Here is an 18,918-nt window from a genome sequence, read left to right as displayed (position 1 = left end):
CATTTCATTGCTCACCTCCATCCTCTATGAAATATTCCGCAGTGATCCTGCCCACAGTGAGTGCTCTCTTCTTATCGCGTCTTTAAGGAAATCTCCCCATACAGAAGTCATTGCATATCTGCTGGCAGTCTGATCACCAGCTGCCAGGGTCATCTTGGTCTTGCAGCCTACCTCATAACCCTGCCTCACCTGTAACTGTTGCCAGCTTGCATTATCAACATATCTTTCCAAGTGATCATTTAAAGGATCATTACCATGTCTATTGGTTTGCTAGGGCTACTAAGACCAAATACCATAGACTGAGTGGCTTAAACAATAGATACATATTTTTCTCCCAGTTCTGGAGGCTGAATGTCCCAGATCGAGGTGCTGTCGGAGTTGGGTTTTGGTAAGGTCTCCCTTCCGGCCTTGCAGGTGGCTGCCTTATGGCCGTGTTCTCACATGGCCTTTCCTCTGAATGTGTGTGGGGAGAGACAGAGAAAGCAGAAAGATCTCTGGCATCTCTTTCTCGTCTTACAAGGACATCAATCCAATCAGGTTAGGATTCCATCCTTGTGACCTCATTTAAGCTTACCTGCCTCCCTAAAAGCCCTGTCTCCAAATACCATCACACTGGGGTGTAGGGCTTCAACATACACATTTGTTGAGGATACAATTCATCCATAACACCAGGAAAAGACTGGGGAGCCCTGAAACAGGAGGAAAAAGATCTAGAAAGTAATACTTGACTTCTATGCAGAGTATATCATGTTAAATGTCGGGCTGGATGAACTACAAGCTGGCATGAAGATTGCCGGGAGAAATATCAATAACCTCAGATACGCAGATGACACCACACTAATGGCAGAAAGTGAAGAGGAACTAAAGAGCCTCTTGATGAAAGTGAAAGAGAGTGAAAAAGTTGGCTTAAAGCTCAACATTCAGAAAACTAAGATCATGGCATCCGGTCTCATCACTTCATGGTAAATAGTTGGGGAAACAGTGGCTGACTTTATTTTCTGGGACTCCAAAATCACTGCAGATGGTGATTGCAGCCACGAAATTAAAAGACTCTTGCTCCTTGGAAGGAAGGTTATGACCAACTTAGACAGCATATTAAAAAGCAGAGAGATTACTTTGTCAACAAAGATCCATTTAGTCAAAGCAATGGTTTTTCCAGTAGTCATGTATGGATGTGAGAATTGGACTATAAAGAAAGCTGAGCACCAAAGAATTGATGCTTTTGAACTGTGGTGTTGGAGAAGACTCTTGAGAATCCCTTGGACTGCAAGGAGATCCAACCAGTCCATCCTAAAGGAGATCGATCAGTCCTAGGTGTTCTTTGGAAGGACTGATGTTGAAGCTGAAACTCCAATACTTTGGCCACCTGATGGAAAGAGCTGACTCGTTAGAAAAGACCCTGATGTTGGGAAAGATTGAAGGCAGGAGAAAAAGGGGGCGACAGAGGATGGAATGGTTGTATGGCATAACTGACTTGATGGACATGAGTTTGAGCAAGCTCTGGGAGTTGGTGATGGAAAGGGAGTCCTGGCTTGCTGCAGTCCAGGGGGTCACAAAGAGTCAGACATGGCTGAGTGACTGAACTGAACTGTTATTTTCATGGACAGTGGTAAATAATCGCCTGCAATGCAGGAGGCACAAGAGACGTAGGTTCAATCCCTGGGTCAGGAAGACCCCCTCGAGGAGGAAGTGGCAACCCACTCCAGCATTCTTGCCTGGAGAATCTCACAGACGTAGGAGCCTGGTAGGTTACAGTACATAGCATCGCAAAGAGTCAGACATGACTGAAGTGACTGTGAACGCAAAGAACGTAAAAACTGTCTCAAGGAAATAATTACATGCACACGCACACATAAATAGGTCTTCTTCAGACATTTTTCACACATACCATAGTAATTTTGATAGTAATAGTAATGCTATCCAATTCCTTGCATTTTTAGACTGTCATTTAAAAGGTTTTAAGTTGTTGCCAAAGATTAAACGTCTGGTGTGATGTATTGGGAACACTGAAATTTTAAAGTAAAAGTAAGACCATTGCTCATTTACTATTTAAAAAATTCAAGTTCTTTTTTAATGAACACAAATTGTAAATTGCTCCTTTTTCTCCCTGAAATTGTATCTCAATTCCACTTCCCCAAATAATTACATCCTATTGTAATAATACATTTTATACTTCAGAGTCATTTACTGATCACCCTATTATATTTTTCTTCAACAAAACAAATGAAATTAGTTTTTTAAAAATTTCTGTGACTAATGGTTAAAGTGTTAAACAGTAATCTGGATTGAGTTATTATTAATTTATTGTTCTTACACAACTGATCAAAACAATCTACAAATTTAGTACGTTTTGAAAAGGATAACTACAAGTAGAAAGTAAAATTTTATTAGAAATTCATCTATTAATGAGATGTGTGTTTCCTCCGCTTAGTTCATATATCAACGAACGAATATTACTTACTTTTAGAGCTCTCAGACACAGTTAAACATTAATTCTATTCCTATTCTTTTATAACTAAGTGTAAATACTGAATAACTAGCTCATAAAAATAGTTGAATGAGAATTGGTATACTTCTGTTACAGCAAATTGCTTGTTCTTTGAAAACAGAATTATATGCTAAGAATCATATGATGTTCTCTTTCCTTCCTCCTCCTCCTCCTCCTCCTCCTCCTCTTTCTCTCTCTCATATGCTAGGTTCTCGCCAAAGCATGTTACATGAGTTATTTTATGTAGTCTCCTAGCAACTCTATGAAGTATGGTCCTTTATTATTCCCGTTTTACAAATGAAGAAATTGAGGAGTTTGACTCTCTAAGTCACAAGGTTAATAGGTGGCAGAACATGAATTCAAAGCCAGGCAGCATGACCCTGGAGCCTGCCCTCCCAGCCACGACTCATCACAGAAGGTGGCACGGTGAAGTCCAGTTCTGTCCCAGCACATGAAGCACGTATTTGCCAGCTGGTTCTCTAATGAAGGCAAAAACCTCAGAAATAGGAAAGCTCCATAAACGTTGTTCAAAAGTTCATTCAACCTATCTTCAATCTCCTGGAGATCTGCTACCCAGCAGCTCCTGAACAAAAGACCTAGCTGCCTGGCCAGTGATCTTTAGACTGCTAGCTAGCTGGAGGGATTGCCGTGATGTAAGAGCCTTTCACAGTATTTTCAGGGATTGTCAGGCAGTGTTTTTCACCCTTTCTGTCCCAGCAAAGTACAGACTGGCTCTGACTCTCCATCCTGTACAGCCTTCTTCCTAAGTCCAGGGCTTCAAATGCCCAAAGAGTTGGTCTAACGCAGCCTTGTTTCCTCCTGCTGAGGTTGCTAGGTTTCAGTTTCTCTGCCAGGCCCAACTGAAAAGCTGTCGATTAAGTCAACCTTGTGTTAGGATCTCGAGGTATTGGATGGAGGTCAGCTGCATATTTCTCTATGTATTTTCATTGGATTCTACTAGTTACCCCATGGGCAGTGTGGATGTACTGGGTCTGCAGTTGCCTACTGTTCAAGAAAATGGGGATTGGAGCTGTTGGCAGAGGTCCTGTGGGCATTAGGGAGGGAGAGGATGAAGGGTGGGCGGAGTCATGTTTGGAAGGAAGAAGAACCAATGGAAAAGCTGTTTTTTTGTTTTTTGTTTTTTACTGTGCCCAACTGGCCAATGAAATGATCCCAACTGGGTAGCTGGCTGTGTAGGCCTGGAATCTGGCTAGCAACAGCCCTGGACATCTGGCCACACTGCAGCCTGTCTCTGGGGCAGCTGATTTTGGGCTTCACGGCTATTACCCAGAGTCAGGAGTAATGTCTTTCATTCTGAGACGTCTAAACCCCACAACCACAGGCCTGTGTTCCTCCAGGGCAGAGGGCAAATGCAATTACATCTGTGACCAATTTACACAGCTGGGAGCTCAGTCTCCTGACAGAAACATTTATTTGAGATTCAAGTCTCCAGGGAGCTGGGGAACCAGACAGGAAGTGAGGTCCAGCAAGCCTTTGTTGCTTGCTAGTCTGAGCCTTGAAAACAAAACACAACAGAAAACATCAACTTTGCCTTTTACAAGCCCAAAGTGAGACCACTCTCTCTACAAACCAGGAGGATTTTTGAGGCATAGCGGGGAAAAAGAAGAATCAAATAAGGCCTGGTTTCCATTGAGTAAAGAAGGCTCATCCACATGAGTGAGGGCAGGCATCATTGAATCCACTGAAGGGCCAAACAGAACAAAGAGTCAAAGGAAGGACACAATTTTTTTTCTTTCTTCTGGGCTAAGATGTACATCCTCTCCTGCCCTTGGACCTCAAGCTTTGGGTTCTCAAGCCTTCAGACTCTGGGACTTATGCCAGTGGCCCCCTTGTTCTCAGGGCTTCCTGGCCCCAGGCTGAATTAACTACCAGCTTTCCTGTTTCTCCAGTCTACAGATGGCACACTCTAGGACTTGTGGCCTCCATAACTAAGTGAGCCAATTCCTAAAATAAATTTCATCTTACATATATGCTGCTGCTAAGTCGTGTCAGTCGTGTCTGACTCTGTGTGACCCCATAGACAGCAGCCCACCAGGCTCCCCCGTCCCTGGGATTCTCCAGGCAAGAACACTGGAGTGGGTTGCCATTTCTGTCTCCAATGCATGAAAGTGAAAAGTAAAAGAGAAGTTGCTCAGTCGTGTCCAACTCTTAGCAACCTCATGGACTGCAGCCCACCAGGCTCCTCCATCCATGGGATTTTCCAGGCAAGAGTACTGGAGTGGCACCTTTATATACTCCATTGTTTCTGTTCTCTTCAGAACCTTTCCTAATACATCTAGCAATGGACGTTTGGGTTGTTTTCACTTTTAATTGTTATGAACAATGTAGCTTTGAATATTAGTGTATAAATGTTTATGTGGACGTACCTTTTTTTTTTTCAAACACTGTGTCTACCTGACGTTCTTCTTACTCCTCAAGCTGCTCTTTCTAAGGTCTTGGGAGAGTTGAGCCTCCTATATTTGGCTATTTTATTTATTTTTAAAAAAATGTTTATTTTTATGTATTTATTTGGCTGCACAGGGAAATGGCAACCCACTCCAGTGTTCTTGCCTGGAGAATCCCAGGGACAGGGAAGCCTGGTGGGCTGCCGTCTATGAGGTTGCACAGAGTCGGACACGACTGACGCGACTTAGCAGCAGCAGCAGCAGCACAGGGTCTTAGTTGCGGCATGCAGGCTCTTTAGTTGTGGAATGTGGAGTCTAGTTTCCTGACCAGGGATTGAACCTGTGCCCCCTGCATTGGGAGCCCACAGAGTCTTATCCACTGGACCACCAGGGAAGTCCCTGGACATATGTTCTCATTTCTCCTGAGGATATATATGGGAGTGGAGTTGCTGGATCATGTGATAACTCTGTTTAACTATTTGAGGACCTGACTGTTTCCCAAAGCAGTTGTCCCATTTTATGTTCCGATGACCAGTAATATATGAGGGTTCCAATTTTTTCTACATTCTCAACAACACTTGTTATTTTCTGTTTTTTTTTTTTTTCTTAAATTGCAGCCATCTTAGTGGGTGCTAATTGGTATCTAACTATAGTTTTGATTTGCATTTCCTGATTGCTAATTATGTAGAGCATCATCTGCTTGTTGGATATTTTTATATCTTCTTTGGAGAAATGTCTATTCAGATATTTTGTCCATTTTTCAAATGAGTTGTCATTTTGTTGTTGAGTTGCAATGGTTCTTTGTATATTATAGATACGAGTCCCTTATCATGTATACTATCTGAAAAACTTTCTCTCATTCTGTGGGTTTGTTTTCATCTTCTTGATGATATCCTCTGGAATACAAAAGTTTCAAAATTTAATTATGCCCTGTTAATCTTTTCTTTAATGGCTTATGCTTTTAGTATCATATCCAAGAATCCACTGCCTACCCCAAGATCACAAAAATTTACACCCATGTTTTCCTCTAAAAGTTTTAGTTTTAGCTATTGCATAGGTTTTGATCCATTCTGGTTTGTATATGGTGTTTGAAAGAGTCCAAATTCTGGTTTTAAATTTATTTTTGTGTATGTCTATCCACTATCCCCACACCATATGTTGACAAATTCTTCTTTCCCCATTAAATGGTCTTGTATCTTGGTTGAAAGTCAATTGACTATAAATGTGAGAGTCATTATTTATTTCTTACATCTGTTTTATTGATCTATGCGTCTGTCCTAATACCAGTACCACACTGTATTGATTACTGCAGCTTTGTAATAAGTGTTGAAATTGGGAAATATGATTCTTTCAACTTTGTTCTATTTTTCAGGACGATTTTGGCTGCTCTGGATACCTACAATTTCGATTTAATATGAATTTTCTGGTTAGCTTGTCAATTTCTGAAAACAAGTCAACTGGGATTTTAGTAGAAATTGCACTGAATCTACAGATCAATTTGGGTAGTATGACCATCTTAACAACACTAAGGCTTTTGACCCACAAACATAGGGTATCTTTTTACATCTTATTTGTTTCAACAATGTTTGTAGTTTTCAGAGTATACTGGTTCTATCCTTTTTGGCAGGTTAAATTTACTTCTAAGTATTTTACTACTTTAAGGCTATAAATGAAATTAATTTCTTCATTTTATTTTTGGCTTACTCATTGCTCCTGCATAAAGATACAAATGATTTTTGCATAACCTTGATGTACTCATTTATTCATCCTAATGGTTCTTTAGCAGATTCCTTAGGATTTTCTATCACCAGGATTAGGTCATCTGAAAATATAGTTTAACATCTTCCTCTCCAATCTGCATTTCTTTGTTTCATTCTTACCTAATTGCCCTGGCCAAGGTCTTTTGTATCTCAGCTGTCCAAGGAGCTGGATTTCTGTTATCAGCCATCACAGAGGATGAATTAAATGCTCCAGCTCCTTCAACCAGGCAGTTAATGCTTAATATTTAGCCTACCACCCAAATCGAAAGATACACATTCCTCAGGGTATATTTCAGTGGAGAAAAACAAGCCTCTTGCACTAATCAGACAAATGCTTGGCCAGTTTACTCCCATGTTCCTAGGTGGGATGTTGGGACACCAGAAAAGAAAGAGAAGAGGGACAGCTTTGGACATGGAGCCCTTTTTGGAGGGCCAGTTGGACCAAAAGGAAGGCTGAGTGCCAAAGAACTGATGTTTTCAAAATGTGGTGCTGGAGAATAAAACTCTTAAAGAGTTCCTTGGATAGCAGGGAGATCAAACCAGTCAATCCTGAAGGAAATCAACCCTGAATATTCATTGGAAGGACTGATGCTGAAGCTGAAGCTCCAGTATTTTGGTCACCTGATGGGAAGAGCTGACTCACTGGAAAAGACCCTGATGCTGGGACAGATTGAGGGCAGGAGGAGAAGGGGACGACAGAGGATGAGATGGTTGGATGGCACCACTGACTCAATGGACATTAGTTTGAGCAAACTCTTGGAGATAGTGAAGGAAAGGGAATCCTAGTGTGCTGAGGTCCACGGAGTAGCAAAGAGTCTTGGACATGACTGAGTGGCTGAACAATAACATATGGAGCTCACAGAGGAAGGGACTGGGATTCACACACATACATAGAACTGCAGCCATGGCCTGGACAAACCTCCCAGCTTTAGCCATCTGCACTGCCCACTGCAGGTCGAAACAGAAAATAAAATCACTGCTCTTTCAGGCTACTAACCAAGTAGGCTCTTTTCTTCTGAGACTTGGAGTCAACAAACTCTGTAAGCCATCCTAATTAATGAGGAAAGCGCCAAGCCAGGCGTGTTTTTCTATTGCTTTCAAGCATTCTGTGCTCCTAACACTTCCCTGATTGGCTGGGCTCAGGAAGATAGCCAAAGAAAGCTGAGATTGTATATCTTTGCGGGGGGGCTGTCTGCTGTGAGGTGGTCACAGATCCTTCTCCCTCACTGGAGGCAACATCTTGTCCCCCACAACTTCAGCAACAAGATGAAATCAGCGTTCTGGTTCGTGGGCAAACTGTGCAGAGCAGGCTTTGTGGGGGAGCCTGCAAAGGTGGAAGAGCTATTCAAAGGTTGCCAGAGCCCGAGAATAAACTGGCTTTGATGCAGCTTATGGACACAATCCAGTTTTTAGCAAAATCCATGCCCAATCTCCCTGAAGTGCCCCATTGAGAAAACGGCTTGAAAATAGGTTGAATGACATGGGGAGCAACATCGGTAGAATAGCTTTAATGAGCCAAAAAATGTGGTTTCAAATGCCCCTCTGAGTACCACTGCCCGGCTTTGCCAGCAGATGTAAAATCTGTGCACTGGGGCGAACTCAGAGAGCCACGACGCGGTGCTTATGCAAACTCTAAGCCAGTCAGTTGCATTCCTGTTCAAGTCCAGAAAATTTACTCATGTGGAGAAAGATATGTCTGAGCTGAAAGGGAATTGTTTATGGTCCTGAATGCACTGTAGGGGTGGGGGCAGGGTACATGCCGAAGGAAATCTTTCAGATCTCCTGCAGAGAGAGTTTTTGGCTGTGCTTTGCCTTGGCTCCCAGAAAGGGGGGTGAGGAGTTGTTTACGGTACAGTCAGATCCTGATTATTCAGGGGCTGATTATCCATTTCATGGATTCACTGGCCTTGGGCTTCTCCTCCTTTTAAAGGGTTTTCTGACTTTTAGGGATGTTGCTGTTCAGCTGAGGCCAAAGAGTAGAAAGAATGAAAAAGAGACTAAAAATATTTTTACCATATGTGAGCAATTCCTGTAAGCGATCTGATCAGGAAAAGGGAGCAAATTGTGTGGTTAAAATAGAATCTGGGGCTTGCTGGGGGAGGATTTCCTTTCCTGTTCTCTGTATGTGGCGTCTTGGGCCCCTACCGCTGTTGAGACTCCATAGCAGATTTGCTGGGGAAAGCTCTGGAAGGCAGTGCTCATGAAGTGAGGATGGGAGACAGCAGCCAGCCAGGCTCACAGTAAGGAATGTTGACTGCAGAGTCAAGCAAGGCAACAGACCCTGACAAAACATCTGGGCTCTGACCATGCTTGGCCGACAGCTGCTTATGTGTCTTCAAGCGCGCGTGTGCTCAGTCGTGTCTGACTCTTTGCGATGCTGTGGACTGTAGCCTGCCAGGCTCCTCTGTTGATGAGATTTTCCAGGCAAGAATCCTGGAGTGGGTTGCCATTCCCTCCTCCAGGGGATCCTCTTGACCCAGGAGTGAGCGCGTGTCTCCTGTATCTCCTGCAGTGTTGTAGGATGCAGGCTCCATGCAATTCCTTGACACCAAATGATGAGATACTTGGTAACGATGACTTGAGGGGGTTCAGTAACCAAGGCCCAGAGGCCAGAAGTAGAATTACAGATCTGTGAGGACATCTGGTGAACCCAAACACCAAGAAAGTCAAGGAAATGGAAAATGAAGCTATTACTCCACAGGAGCCTTAACCACTGGGGAGGAAAGTAGGTTGACCTTTCATAGAATTAATAGCAGAAGAGTCTTATGACTTAAGAAATACCTTCCTTTAATAAAAGTTTCTTAGAGGGAACTAACTTTTATGTTAATATAGTGAAGGCTTATTACATTGGACTGTAATCTCTTCATTAACCTCTCTCACTTTCCTCTATGAGTGACCATTTATATTTTTAATGTATACGACACATGTAATGAAATGATTGCAACTATACTTTAAATTTGTAATTAGGATTTTTAAATAATTCAAATTGAGCTTTTCTTTCTTTTTTTTTAAGTTTTCATGTATTTTTATTTTTTATTTTATTTAATTTTATTTTATTTTTAAACTTTACATAATTGTATTAGTTTTGCCAAATATCAAAATGAATCTGCCACAGGTATACATATGTCCCCCATCCTGAACCCTCCTCCCTCCTCCCTCCTCCCTCCCCATACCATCCCTTTGGGTCGTCCCAGCGCACCAGCCCCAAGCATCCAGTATCGTGCATTGAACCTGGACTGGCAACTCGTTTCATACATGATATTTTACATGTTTCAATGCCATTCTCCCAAATCTTCCCACCCTGTCCCTCTCCCACAGAGTCCATAAGACTGTTCTATACATCAGTGTCTCTTTTGCTGTCTTGTACACAGGGTTATTGTTACCATCTTTCTAAATTCCATATATATGCATTAGTATACTGTATTGGTGTTTTTCTTTCTGGCTTACTTCGCTTTTCAAAGACTTCTTCCCTGCTCTGTCACTCTTGACCCTTCTAATCTCACCACTTAATTCAAAACACAAGAGTTTTTATTGCAATTGAAACAGAACAGGGATTATCTTTCAGTCTTAAGTCTTTGACATTGATCTTGGTTTTTTTCCCCTTGTTATCAAACTTAAGCAAGCTCAAGACTTTTGGTTCAAATGTCTATTATTTTTACTGGTGAGGTTGACAGAAGAACCCACCAAAGACAAGGTGTATTGTAAACTAAAATAACTGGTCCTAAGAGCTTTCTCCACCTCTCACTACTAGGATGTGGCAGGAAAAAGCTAGTTTGACAATAATTATAGTCCTTAAGTTTCTTTAGTCCTAGTTGACCTTGAGATTCTAATAAAATTTATGGACCTTCTTCCCAGAAAATTCTACATGAACACAAAAACACAGATTCCCTAAAGCTATTCTACAGAAATAGAACAGATTGGTTGAAGTCTCCTGATGCAAAACTGTGGTTCTACAGCTGCATCTTTGAGATGAGCTTTAATTTAAGTGGGTGCATACTCAGTTGCTCAGTCATGTCTGACTTTTTGTGAACCCATGGACTGAAACCCGCCAGGCTCCTCTGTCGATGGGATTGTCCGGGCAAGAATACTGGAGCAGGTTGCCATGTCCTACTCCAGGGAATCTTCCTGACCCAAGGATCAGACCCACATCTTCTGCATCTCTGGCATTGGCAGGTGGATTCTTGACTGCTAAGCCACCAAGGAAGCTCTGAACTTTAAGGAGGATTTAGAAATTTTTTTTCTTTATAATTGAAATAAAGAAATTAAGGCTTGCCAAAAAAATTAGGAAAGGAAGATAGTTGGGGAACTCAAAGGAAACCAAGGTGCCAAAGATGAAAATAAGCAAATATAGGAAAAAATGCAAAGAGAAGATTATGGGAAACCTCCTGTGGCAACATTACCTGGGAGTTCATTCTGTCCTGATCTCAGCAGTACCCAGGGAAGGGAAGACCCCGGGTAAAATGATCTGCAAAATTGCTTTTTGGAAGCTGACAATTTGAAGCAAGCATGTGAGAGGACAGCTGGGAGAGGAAAGTTCAAAAGACCCCAGCAGGACATGCCCTGTGACAGAATCAGACTTGACAGGCAGAGACATTTACTTCTGCTGTCATCTCTAAACAGAAATCTCAGATGACATATTTAGTATGCTCTTGAGATGCCACCGTTTGTCAAAGGAAGAGAAGGCATATGGTCAAGCCACAAGGGAGAACCTGCCATGAGTGGTCGAGATGACTCAGACTTCTTTGCTATTCCTAATGAAACAAGGGCAGCTCTCTCCTGCCATGGTTGATTGAAGATGCATTGCAAGTGCCTACTGCCTTCAGACAAACTGTACTTTGAGGTCTTTCCACAGAGCTAGCCAATGGTCTAGCAATAATCTATATTAAAGGGGTTTGGCAAAAACATGTCTATTCAAGCAGTTTGAAACTGATAGGTTTGTGTTGAGGAGTCTGTTACTGGATGCTTCCTCAAATAGTAGCAAATGAATCAGGAGCTCCTAACAGTTATGCTTTTGCTTCAAGTACTGCTGCTGCTGCTGCTAAGTCGCTTCAGTTGTGTTCGACGCTGTGCGACCCCATAGACGGCAGCCCACCAGGCTCCCCCATCCCTGGGATTCTCCAGGCAAGAACACTGGAGTGGGTTGCCATTTCCTTCTCCAATGCATGAAAGTGAAAAGTGAAAGTGAAGTTGCTCAGTCGTGTCCGACTCTTAGCGACCCCATGGACTGTGGCCTACCAGGCTCCTCTGTCTATGGGATTTTCCAGGCAAGAACACTGGAGTGGGGTGCCATTGCCTTCTCCAAGTACAGTGTGTTTCTATAGCGGTAGAGATAAAATTCACAGAAACAATGTTATGAGTTTTCAATGACAATACCATTTCATATTTCTATGCAGTTAATACTTGTTTTGATCAGGAATAGAAAATGTTATGCCTGGAATACTCAGAGAGATAAGGAAATTATATCCATGAACTAGAACAGGAGATCATATTTCTAAAAATGAGCCAAATATAAACTGGGAAGGTATGAAAAAGAATCAATTAAAATTTTTATATAAATAGATATTAATTTAAACAAAATTATCAGTAAACATTTTTAAATACTGAGAGTTTTTTAAAAAGTGAAATGACTGCATCTTAAGGACTGAGGATGTAATTTAAGTGGTAGACACAAATATATTAAGTAAAAAACAAGAAAGGCTGAAAATAAGATTTAACTCTAGAGGCTAGGAAAACAATAATAGAATAAACCTGAAGTTGGTTATTGCTTTCCTAGTAGAATAAAGAAATAATGAAGGAGAGTATATGAAGGGAAATGTTTTTACCACCATGTGATGCCATTTAAACAAAAGGAGTGTATTTCATTCCTTTTGCTGGCTGGAATGTTGAGGTGAACAGTGAGACCTGGATACAGTATCTGCTAATGAAAGTGAAAGTCGCTCAGTCATGTTTGACTCTTTGCAACCCCTTGGACACATGGCCAGAATACTGGGGTGGGTAGCCTTTCTCTTCGCTAGGGAATCTTCCCAACCCAGGAATCGAACCTGGATCTCCTGCATTGCAGGTGGATTCTTTACCAACTGAGCTATCAGGCAAACCCTGGATACAGTACCTGAGAGCCTGGGATAGAAGCCACAAATTGAGGATGGTAGAAAGCACAGAGTCCATCTTATCCTGACACCATGAAGCCTCGAGGTTTAGCTGGAATGCTGAAACTGTTAGGAGAGAGAAAATACATTTCTATCATTGTTAAACCACTGTTCTTTTAGCCTTTGTACATTTCATATGCATAAAGGTATATACAAAATAATAAAAATATGAAGATTCAAGTCAGCAATATATAAATCTTAGGAAAAACGGGTGCACTGTTTTTTTTCTTTTTTAAATTTTGTTTTTTGGCACTGCGGCATGCTGGATCTTAACTCCCCAACCAGGAATTGAGAGGAATTCCCCGAGCCCTCTGCAGTGGAAGCATGGAATTGTAACCACTGGACCACCAGGGAAGTCCCCATTTTATTTTTATTCTTTAAACTGTACCATTGATGTGAATTTTTAGTGTCCTCAAGGATAGCTTTTGTATGCCAACAGAATGGTTTTGACAGATACTGAAATGTATATAGAAAAGTAAGAGATCAAGATACAGATGTCCAGTGTGAAAGTGAAAGTTGCTCAGTCATGTCCAACTCTTTGAATACTGGAGTGGGTGGCCTTTCCCTTCTCCAGGGTAACTTCCCAACCCAGGGAGCAAACCCAGGTCTCTCGCATTGCAGGCAGATTCTTTACCAGCTGAGCCATAAGGGAAGCCCAAGAATAGTGGAGTGGGTAGCCTATCCCTTCTCTAGCGGATCTTCCCAACCCAGGAATCAAACCAGGATCTCCTGCATTGCAGGTGGATTCTTTACCAACTGAGCTATCAGGGAAGCCATGATATTTAATTATGATTGTGTAACACAGGTATAGGTATACACAAATAGTTCAATGAAACAGAATAGAAACCTAGAAACGAAAGATAATCCTATGTGGAAATGTATTTGTCAGAGTTAATGTTACATATCAGTGGGGAAAATGATTGCCTATTGAATAAACAGCTGAAGCTGAAGCTCCAATTCTTTGGCCACCTGATGCAGAGGATAGATGGTTGGAGAGCATCACCGACTCAATGGACATGACTTTGAGCAAACTCTGGGACTCAGTGAAGGACAGGGAAGCTTGGCGTGTGTGCTGCAGTCCAATGGGTCTCGAAGAGTCAGACATGACTTAGCAACTGAACAACAAATTAAATAAATGGTTGTGGAAAAATGGGTAATCCATGTAGAAAAAAACTTGGGACTCCATCCAACATTAAATATAAAATAGATCCCTGGTGCAATAAATATATAATGGTAAACAAGCAGAAGTTTATTTTTATTAAGAAAATAGGGAATTCCCTGGCAGTCCAGTGGTTAGGACTTCAAGCTTTCATTGCTAGGGTTTAATCCCTGGTTGAGGAGCTAAGATCCTGTAAGCCTCTAGGTACAGCCAAAAGGGGAAAAAGAGCATCTTTATGTTCTGTAAATACAAAATGATTTCTTAAAGCAATGTATCAGACAAGCACAAACTACAGAGAAAAAGATATGTTCAAATACATTAAAATTAAAAATTTCTACACAGTAAAAGACCAAGAGCAAAGGTCAAAACAAACTTAGAATGGGAGAGGGTATTTGCAATAAATACAAATAAATAACAAGAATTATATAAATAATTTATAACTTTAAAATCAACATGAGAAAGAAGAATTATCCATTGGAAACATAGGCAAAGGATACAATTAAGCAGCTCAGTGAAGAGGAAATCCAATCGGCTAATACACATACAGAAAGGAATTTCAGCCTCCCTAGTAATCAGGGAAATGTAAATTAGAGGAGATGGAAAAAAAATGAAAACTTCTTATAATTCTATGTGATGGCGAGGATATAATTCCTTCACCTAATTATCAAGAGCGTATAAGAAGAAGAATAGTTTGCCAACTGCAGTTTGCAAACTCAACTCATCTTTCACCACTTTACGTATGAGGAGGCTTTTGGATCCATCTGACAAACAATGGTGTTTAAAAGGATATTGTTACCGGCCCCTGTTCTTAACGCTGTTCGAGAGTCAGCTTTGCCCTATGGCTGGGCACCTTTCGAGGAGGGCTGTTAGCAGTATTTGAGGCTCAAGGTTCATAATTCACATTCATAGGGGGAAAGGAGGCTCTTTGTCATCATGGAATAAAGGGTCTTCCTTGAAATCTGATAAAGCCAATGTGGATCACTTGCCATCACTGGATCCTGTAACCATCCCAGGCTTGAAGATAGGAAATGGGTTTCCTAAAATTAACTTAGATGTCTGGAAAATGAAAGTGTTAGTCATTCAGTCGTGTCTGACTCTTTTGTGACCCCCTGGATGGTAGTCTGCCAGGCTCCTCTGTCCATGCAATTCTCAAGACAAGAATACTGGAGTGGGTAGCCATTTCTTTCTTCAGGGGATCTTTCTGACCTGGGGATCGAACCCATGTCTCCTGCATTGCGGGCAGATTCTTTACTGTCTGAGTCATCAGGGAAGCCCTAGATGTCTGGAGTTGGGTCAGGTCCCAAGAACATTGCTGTGGATGAGGAGTGGATGGGGTAATATGAAGTCCATTGCACCTCCTGTGAGTACCGGACTCCCAAATACTAAAGATATAGACCTACCAACCCTAAGAAACTGCAACGAAAGATGACATCAATTTCAAATACAATTACATGACACTTTACATGAGGTTTCATTAAACTGTTTTAGTCATTCCTGAAGGCAGTACAGTGAGGAATCTCTGAGGAGAGTGAGAAGTTGAGCTTTGCAAGCATCTCGACTTGAGAGGCAAAACCTTGGCGTGGTCAAAGTTCCCAGTGCCAAACAGCACTCAGGGCTGCCATTTTCCCTTTCACAGGTGATATTGACAGGAGAAACAAAGCTTGTACTGCAAGCTTTGTTCATTTTTATGCACTGCTGGAATTTAAGATCCTTAAATTGCCTGGAGTGGGACCACAACCATAATTGCCAGCAAAAATATCGTTGCAGTAATCGGAAGCTCTATAACTATTCTGATTCTAAACTTGACCTCTGTCTTATGCTCATTCCAGAACTCTTGTGCTCAGTCTATACCTAACAGCTCAACTTCAGAGTTCTGAATGACTCCTCATCCATGGCTCAACCCACCACACTAGAGTTTACTAAAATATGTTGTATGGAACACAATCCTATAAAAGGATATAAAAAACGTATATGGACCAAGTTAAGTTAGGAAACTTTACATATTATATCCTCTTGAAGAATTATATTCACATCTTTAAGATTCTGAGCAGTGAAGAAATCTGTTTAACTTGGTATTTTCTAATCTAATTGCTCACTTGGTAAAGAATCTGACTGCAATGCAAGAGACCTGGGTTTGATCCCTGGGTCGAGAAGATCCCCTGGAGTAGGCAATGACAACCCACTCCAAAATTCTTGCCTGGTGAATCCCATGGACAGAGGAGCCTGTTGGGCTATAGTCCACGGGGTCACAAAGAGTCAGACATGACAGAGTGACTAACACATATGCACACAATCTAACAGCAGAATCTGTTACATGAAGGACATTTATTAACATCTTCAGAACTAATGTTACAAAGAATGTACTTTAAGAAACATGGCATTATATCATGCTGGTGGTGTTACTGTTCAGTTGCTAAGTTGTGTCCAACTCTTTGTGACCCCATGGACTGCAGCATGCCAAGCTCCTCTGTCTTCCACTGCTGCTGCTGCTAAGTCACTTCAGTCGTGCCCGACTCTGTGCGACCCCATAGATGGAAGTCCACCAGGCTCCCCCGTCCCTGGGATTCTCCAGGCAAGAACACTGGAGTGGGTTGCCATTTCCTTCTCCAATGCATGAAAGGGAAAAGTGAAAGTGAAGTCGCTCAGTCGTGTCCGACTCTTAGCGACCTCATGGACTGCAGCCTACCAGGCTCCTCCATCCATGGGATTTTCCAGGCAAGAGTACTGGAGTGGGTTGCCATTGCCTTCTCCTACCTCCTGGAATTTGCTCAAATTCGTGTCCATTAGGTTGGTGATGCTATCCAACCATCCCATCCTCTGCCGCCCCTTTCTCCTTTTGCCTTCAGTCTTTCCCAGCGTCAGGGCCTTCTTCAGTGAGTCAGCTCTTCGAATCAAGTGGCCAAAGTATTGAAGTTTCAGCCTCAGTATCAGTCCTTCCAATGAATATTCAGGGTTGATTCTTTTAGAATTGACTGGTTTGATCACCTTGCAGTCCACGGAACTGTTAAGAATCTCCTCCATCACTACAGTTTGAAAGCATAAATTCTTTAGCGCTCGGCCTTCTTTATGGTCCAGCTTTCACACCTGGACATGACTACTGGAGAAACCATACCTTTGACTATACAGACCTTTGTCAGCAAAGTAATGTCTCTGCTTTTTAATACGTTGTCTAGGTTTGTCATAACTTTCCTTCCAAGGAGCAAGCATCTCTTAATTTCATGGCTGCATTTTATCATATAACAAAATAAACAACAAACTTTCCATTTTAGATGTATGAGGCAACTTAGAAACATGTTTTTGACATGGAGTAGCCCAACTGTATGCAAAAGCAGAGAGGCTAGTATAATAAATTTCATGTGCATATCACCTAACTCAGCACTTGTCATTAGCTTCTTCATACCACCACTCATTTCCCCAACCACTCATGATTATTTTGAAGCAAATCCTAGACCCATGATTTCATCTGAGAACACGTCAGTATGTATCTCTGAAGACAAGGAATCTCTTTTTTAAATACAATTTCAATTATTAGCACACCCTGAAAATGGCAAGTCTAATCCTTAATTTCACTGTTATCTTCCTGATTGTCTATAAATGTTCTAACACTTCTGTGTTTAGCATGTTTTGTTGTGTTTTGTTTTACAGTTTGTTTGAAATAAGATCCAAAAAGGTCCATATGTTACTCTTGGTTAATAATTGTTTAAGTCTATTTTAGTAAAGATTCTCCCTCTTTACACTTCATGCAGGCGTGCTAAGTCACTTCAGTCATGTCCCACTCTTTGTGACCACATGGACTGTAGTTGCCAGGCTCCTCTGTTCATGGGACCCTCCAGACAAGAGTACTGGAGTGGGTAGCCGTGCCCTCCTCCAGATGATCTTCCCAACGCAGGGATCAAATCCAAGTCTCTTACATCTCCTGCATTGGGAGACAGGTTCTTTACCACTAGAACCCACTTCAGTGTTCTTCCTGGAGAATCCCAGGGATGGGGGAGCCTGGTGAGCTGCCGTCTATGGGTCGCACAGAGTCGGACACGACTGAAGCAACGCAGCAGTAGCAGCAGCCGTGCCACCTTTGTACTTCTTCTTTTGTTATTGTTTAAAAAAACAGAAACAAAACTGGCCCCTTTGTCTTAAGTTTTCCCTAGTCCAGATAACATCCTCATGGTGTCTCTTAGTATATTCCTCTGTCCTCTGTATTTCCTATAAGGCACAGCAGCTTACACAGATTCTGGTTTGATTTCTTTGGCAACACTCTTATATAGGTGAGTGGAATACTCCCGCTGAGAGACATGCAATGTTCCTTTTTTGATGTTATCAGCCATGGTTGATCATTGACTAAAAACACTAACTCATTAGGTGTTTCAATTCGTGATGTTTCTATCATCTCATCTTCATTTATTATCTAGATTACTTCTGCAAAAATAAACACCCTCTTTTTAAATACTTGGTTACGTTGAGATACAACTTCTATAGACAGGGCAAGAAAAAAAATCCGATTCTTTCTACTTTTACATTTTCAAAATATAGTATTGGCTCCCATGAGCCATTAAAGAATTATCAGTGTGTTACCGTTTTCTTATTATTGTGGACCACTATATACCCTGGAGAAGGAAATGGCTACCCACTCCAGTATTCTTACCTGGAGAATTCCATGGACAGAGGAGCCTGGTGGGCTATAGTCTGTGGGATCATAGAATTGGATACAGCTGAGTGACTAACACTTATGTATTTATATAAACATATTCTATGTGTTAAATTTTTTTAAATTATCACACTTACTGATGCTCAAATTTGTCCCTTTTTGCACAAAGTTCCCGAGTCTTTTTCACACAATCCACATAGCTTTTGATCTGTTTCTGGTATTTTGGTATGACAAGATATACCAGGTTCTTGCATTTCCAGCACCAGGCCCGGAATGAATCATTTTTTTCAAGGTGCCCTGGTTTTGTTTTGTTTCTGT

The sequence above is a fragment of the Bubalus kerabau genome, chromosome 3 (assembly GCF_029407905.1).
Source record: "Bubalus kerabau isolate K-KA32 ecotype Philippines breed swamp buffalo chromosome 3, PCC_UOA_SB_1v2, whole genome shotgun sequence".
Taxonomy (NCBI): Eukaryota; Metazoa; Chordata; class Mammalia; order Artiodactyla; family Bovidae; genus Bubalus; species Bubalus kerabau.
This window is presented reverse-complemented; position numbering follows the sequence as displayed.